Source organism: Sminthopsis crassicaudata, chromosome 1 (assembly GCF_048593235.1).
Source record: "Sminthopsis crassicaudata isolate SCR6 chromosome 1, ASM4859323v1, whole genome shotgun sequence".
In the NCBI taxonomy this organism is placed as follows: Eukaryota; Metazoa; Chordata; class Mammalia; order Dasyuromorphia; family Dasyuridae; genus Sminthopsis; species Sminthopsis crassicaudata.
In genome coordinates this window covers 30,317,952-30,324,761 of record NC_133617.1, presented here as the reverse complement: position 1 = coordinate 30,324,761, position 6,810 = coordinate 30,317,952, and positions in this window count along the sequence as shown.

Sequence of the window (6,810 nt, the reverse complement as noted above, 5' to 3'; positions counted from 1 at the left end):
TGCCATTTCTTCCTCAGTTTATTTTACAGATAAGGAAACTGAGGTAAACAGGATGAAGTGGCCCAGAATCACACAACTAGTGAGTGTCTGAAGCCAGATTTGAACTCAGTAGAAAGGATGCTAAATTTGGAATGAATGAATGATAAAGCACTTATTGGATATCTCCTATGTGCCAAGTAACTGTGATAGGTACCGGGGATACAAATAGAAGTAATCAAAAATAGGTCCTGCCCTCCGGGAGCTTACATTCTAATAAAAGAATCCAAAAGGGGAACCTGAAAGGGAGGAAATGAGTCTGATGATGGCTAGAGTACAAGCAATAAGGTTTTGAATAAGATCTGCTTACTAGCTGAGTAAGCTTCCTGGGCCTCGATTTCCACATTTTATAAAAATAAAGGGATTAGAGTGAAGAAGTTGGGTGGGGCAGTGGATAGAGCTAGATCTGGAAGATCCAGCTGTGTGACCCTAGTCAAGATCCTTCATCTGCACTGCAAGTAGAAATAGTAAAAAGCATCCACCTTGCAGGATTTTGTGCGGATCAAATGAGATAATATTTGTAAAGTGCTTTGTAAGTTACAAAGCACTGTGTAAATGTTAGCTAATATAATTACAGTAAATGGTCTCTAAGGTTCTTCCAGCTCAGAATCTCTAATCCCGATTTTGTCGTTTTATCCCTAGAACTAAGCACAGTGACTGGCACGTAGCAGATACTTAATAAACGTGTAATGAATAGCAAATAATCTGATTTATTGGTGAATATTATTAACAATATGGTGGGGAGATATATTAATAATTATATTAAATATGATCATTATTAATAATGATGTTAAGGATAATAATGATAATTAAACCAGATAATAATTAATAATGATAAATCCAGGAGTTCTGTCCCAGGGCTGGTTTAAATCTTAAGCCTAAGAAACTTCTCTGAGAGGGTACAGGACTTTGCTCTGCCTCTGAGAACAGTGGTACCCCAGTTCTGCTTAATCCCCTATCTTTTCCTAATCCCTCAATGCTCCTGTTAAAATCTGGATTCCCTGGTCAGCATTGGCAACATGGGAACCTGTCAGCCTTAATGCAGAGATTGCTAAAACTAAGAGCTGGGAGACCCCCCTCTAGAATGTTAGAATATGGAATGTTAGAGCTAGGATGGGTCTCAGAACATATAGAAAGCAATGTCAGCGCTGGGAGCCATTTTAGAAGTCATTTAGTCCAATCCCCTTGTTTTTTTCAGAAAAAGAATCTTAAAAAATTTTAAGGATGTGTCCCCAAAGTCAAATGTCAAAGATTTGAAGCCAGATCTTGGATCCATTTCCTCTTGAGAGAAACAACAAACCAACCAAAAAAAAAAAAAATGACCCCCTCTAATTTCTCTAGTGCTCACCTCCCCACCAAAGAGTTTATTATTCCTTAACAATACTATCGCCCTCACTCTGTAAACATCAATTGCTGCCCACCCTTCCATTTTCCCCATGAGGAAAAATGAGTCCCTCTGGAAAGGAAGGGGCTCATTAGGAGAAATGGGGAAAAAGCCCTAAATTTGAGTCACAATTCAATTAGTTTTCTCTGGATTAAATACACCTCTCTGGTTACATGTGGCATTGACTCCCACTTCCCATCTTAGAAGGGGATTAGCTGGCCTAGTGTTTCCATTTTTCGTACTTTTGTTTCCTTAACGAGAAATGTGACCTTACATAGATCCAGACAGTATAGCTGCTTGTAGTTTCCACACCCGTGCTTGGGGCTTTACTCTTGATAAATTAATAAATCTATATGTTCACTAGGAATTTAAGCTTATTTGTCTGCTACAAGGCGCAGGGAGAGAAGGTTGGGGAATTTATTTTTAATGACTATCAGCTAGCTTCTCCAGCACTGGGACGAATGCCATGGAAACAGAGCTCTCCTTGGACATCACAGACAGTGGCCATCTACCCCCCAGGTTAACACTTGATGGGGCTGCATCTTTTCAGTGTGCTACAGTGGCTTAGAGTTGGAAGAGCTGGTTGAATTTCTACTCCTTCTATTTTATAATTAATCAAGTCCCTTCAAATCTCTGGACCCTAGTTTTTTCCTCTGAAAAATTGAAGGATTGTACTAGATGATCTCTGAAATTGTTCTAGTTCTATGATTCCTTTACAAATCTATAATCCTTTAAATGGAGAAAATGTAACAAAGGGAGGAAATAAATAAGTAGAATAGAAACAAGTTTAGAATTGGCACAGTCGATAGATTTCTGGTCCTGGAGTCAGGAACAACTGTATTCAAATACAATCTCAACATTTACTGGCTGTGTGACTGTGGTCAAGTCAATTTATCTCTGTCTACTTCAGTTTCCTCATCTGTAAAATGAGCTGAAGAAGGAAACGGCAAGCCACTCCAGTATTTCTGCCAAGAAATCCCCAAATAAGATCATAAAATCATCAGTTTATTTTGTTTCCCTCAGTTTCCTCATCTGTAAAGTGAACTAGAGAAGGAAATGGCAAACTACTCCAGTATCTGCCAAGAATCTCCCAAATCTCACAAAACTATCAGTTTACCCTGTTTACCTCAGTTTCCTCATCTGTAAAATGAGCTGGAGAAGAAAATGGCAAGCCACTCCACTATCACTGCTAAGAAACTCCCAAATAAAATCACACACAAAAAAAGTCAGTTTACTCTATTTACCTCAGTTTTTTTATCTGTAAAATGAGCTGGAGAAGGAAATGGCAAATCATTGCAGCATCTCTGCCAAGACACCCTCAAATAAGGTTTAGGGCAGAGGGTAAGACATAACTGAAATGACTCAACAATGACAAAGCCCTTGGCCTCTTTGTAGTTGAGGGAAAACTCAGATTACTGGAGATATTTGATAAAGAAGTGACAGAATACATATCTACAACTAGGTGGGCACCAGAGTGGATAGAAGAACTTCCATATTGCTTAAGGAGATGATCCAAATGCACCAAGCCCAGGTGGTCCTCTCTGAATTTCCTGTAGGGAGGTACCACGTGGTCCCTCCTTGACCTCCCCCTTTTCTTCCCCATTTCCTTCTTGTTTCACTTTCGTTGCCGATTCTTTCTGGATCAGCTCTCGATATTCCTGTTCCTTCCTTTCTACTGCTCAGCTCTCAGAAATCTCCAGTCCTTTCAGTTCTGAATGACCCCACCACCACCACAATCAACTCTTCAAGTGGGACCCAGTCCTTCACCGAGTCAGAACCTAATTGAACTAACTGAACAAACAGAATTAACTGAAATACTTTGGTTGATTCAAGGCAGTGTCTAGTGGGTCTTGCTCACATCCAGCAAAGAATCCAAATGTATTCTCACATGTTAAACGTAGCAGAGCTGAGTGCTCTATATGTATTCAAGGCTTAGCATCTAGACATTTCCTTTAAATGGAGAAGGTGATTTAATCTACTCAATTGATCCCCCCTCCCCAACTCTTACTTGCCCAACTCTTGAGGTTTATTACGTTAGGTTTAATAAGATTGTAACAAAGTCATTCTGTGTCCCTTTCTTGAATAATTCTCAATGACAGCAAACGCATATTAAACATCTTCCATTGTGTGCTAGGTATTGGGGATACAAAAAAAGTGAGATAAATTTTGCCCCCCCCAGCTTACATTCAATCTAGCAGGGGAGATATGCATATATTGGTCAGTTATTGTCCTTTGTGCTTGGTATCACTATGTTGGGGACAAGGTACAGTCCATCCAACTATGGCTGGTTAGACCAACAAGAGCTTGAAAGTCTCTACCACAGTTCAGGCACAAATAGTCCGTGTGAATTTTTGAGTGGAGATGGCTTTCAATTTATGCCTCTTGTTTTTCTTTTGAGCTACTTCAATTCTGTTTCCATCAGTGTCCAGTCCCTGTCCTGCCTATGGGTCTTCAGAATCTTCCCCAAGTAACTCAAATGGAAGTGATTCCATTCTTTGACATGGTGCTATAGACCAGTGATCCTCAAACTTTTTAAATAGTGGGCCTCAGACTGTGGGAGGGCCGGACTATAGTAAAAACAAAAACTCACCCTCTGTCTCCACCCCTCAGCCCATTTGCCATAACCCGGCAGGCCACATAAATGTCCTCAGCAGCTGCATCTGGCCCGCGGGCCGTAGTATGAGAACCCTTGCAACGATCCAGGTTTCGACAATGAGATCGAAACAACGGCTCTGTGGACCTTCAGTTTAGTGATCAGTCTAATATCTCTTCTCTCACATGCTTCCCTTTAAAGCCCCTCAAACACTGAACTAGTTCTGGCAATACATGTGTCAACCCCATCACCTGTGTATACATCCCTGGAAAGTATACTGCCAAGGCAAATGAACTTCACTACAACTGGATTAGTTGTAACCAACAGTTTCATGTATGGATGGTGTGCTTCTGGCTGGTGGAGAAACTCTGTTTTCTTTATGTAATTGTTAGGTCAAAATTAGCACAAGCAACAGAGAATTGACCCATACTTTGTTGTATCTCAGCCTCAGAGGTTGCATTCAGTACACAATCAATTGCAAACCAAAAAATCATGCACCAACTCTCCCTCCACTTTAGTCTTGGACAGCAGCCTTTTTAAGTTAAATAATTTCCCATCAGTGCCTTAGCTGACCTTCATGCCATGTTCATCCTCATCGAAAGCATCTGACAACATGGCTGAAAATATCATGCTAAAAAGCATGCACAATTTATGTTGTATATGCATAGATTTACAGTTATACATGTATATATGTATACTAACATATATAGCTCTCCATATAGATATAACTATTGTTGATTCTCAAAGGGGACCATAAAATCAGAGAGGTGGTATTTATAATTTTTTCAATTCCTTTTCATCTACAATTATCCATTAGAATGTAAGCTCTTTAAGATTAAGCATTGTCTTTCTTTTTGGGTGCATTTGTATTTCCAGTGCTTAGCCCATAGCAACCCCTGGCGTGTATTGAGTTGGAGCATGGTCTGACATGGTCAAAAACGTACTTGAAGAAAATCATTTTGGGGACAGACTTGAGACAAGGAGATCATTTAGGAGGCCATTTCAGCAGTCCAGGTGAGAGGTGATGACAGCCCTCCAGGTGAAGTGGTAATGAAGGTAGCGGAAGCGGTAACATAAAATAGATTTGGGAGAGCATTATTATAAAATAAAAATAGTGTAATAAAGATTCGGTTCATGACATGGAGCAAGCATGACAGAGGTACCCATCATAGATAACAGACATTTTGCTCTTTTGTTACATGCAGAGCACATCCAAGCTCAAGCAAATACAATGCAGTCATAAATGAATTAAGGGGCCTTAATTTTGGAGAGTACACTTTAAAGTTTCAGGGAATCAGAGGTGGCATCTAGAGAGTAACAAGGATTTGTATTGAGATGCTGAAACTGTCTTAAGTCTGGGAAACCTGACTTTCCCATCAGGATTGTCTCAAAAATTGGGACTGTCCTTAAAGATGCTAACAAAACAGTCTGGGAGACTGACCCGATTATGATTCTCATTTTAGCAGTTCCCAAGAATAAATTAGTTTGGGGCTTATGTCACAGGTAAAAGGTGAGCTCTGGAGCTGTGAGTTACCTTGGGACAGACTGGAACCCTTATTTTCAGTTCCTTTTTATCCTCAATCATCTAAGTAAGCTCTTTGAGTTAAGCGGCAACTCTATTTTTGTGCCCCTTTGTATTTCCAGTACTTAGCACACAGTAGGTGTTTAATAAACACCTGTTGGGTCTCCAAGGGCAGCTCCTTCACCCCAGATCCTACTCATGTCCCAACACAATCCACTGACCCATGGCACATCCCTGATATGTAGCTGGCCCATCACACATCAGCCAGCTTATCCTACTCCCCTCCTAGAAGGGCAGCCTCAGCACCCAGCCTCCAGAGGCTAGCCTGCTGGGTCTCTAGCCTCTACTCCCTCCACCTCTTCCACCAATTAAGGGGCTCCATTTTAAAATTCCACCCTAGGGCCTACTAGTTCAGACTAGAGTGTGAGGGGCTTCCCAGAAACAATCCCCATTTAAGTCTCCACTCCCCAACCCCCCTTTCTTAAGTATGATGTCTCCTGTTACACGAAAAAATCCAGAGGACAGGAACAGTCTCACTTTCATGTCTTCAGGGCTTAACAAGTGTTTTCTCATTCATCTGTTCATTCATATTTTGTTCTTTTTTACTAGCTCACTTTTCCCCAGACTCATCTCTCGCCTCCATGCCTTTGTCCAAATCCCTCACTTAGAACACATTCCCCCATCCTCGTCACCTCCCTTTTCCCCCTCAAATTTTTAGGGGTTTTTCTCAGTCTTCTCCAATTACCTCGTATTTCCTTATCAATGCACAAATTCTGTCCTCTAGGAGCAAGTTCATAGAGAAATGGAGACTCTCTTTCCCCTGACATAGGGCTGCAGAGGGCACTCGACACATATTTGAATTGGAGCTAAGAAATATCTGTGGCCTTCAAAGCCTTCAGCTTCAAGGTTTAGTCCATTCTTCAATTACTCACAAAGCATTTATTAAGCCCTTCCTGTGTGCCAGATTTTATAGTGGGTATCAAGAAAATGAAGACAAGAAGGAAAAAAAATCTTCGCTCTCAAAGAACCAATCAACAAACATTTAAGTGTGTTCTATGAACCAGCCGGACATTATGATAGAGCATACAAATACTAATCAATATCAACCAATCCATAAGCATTTATAAAGCACCTACTATATGCCTGGCACTATTGCTAATTATTGGGGATACAAAGGATAAGGAAATGAGCATTTATAGAGTGCCTACTGTATACCAGGCACTATGCTTAGCACTATATAAATATTAAAAAATATCTGATCCTCACAATCCTACA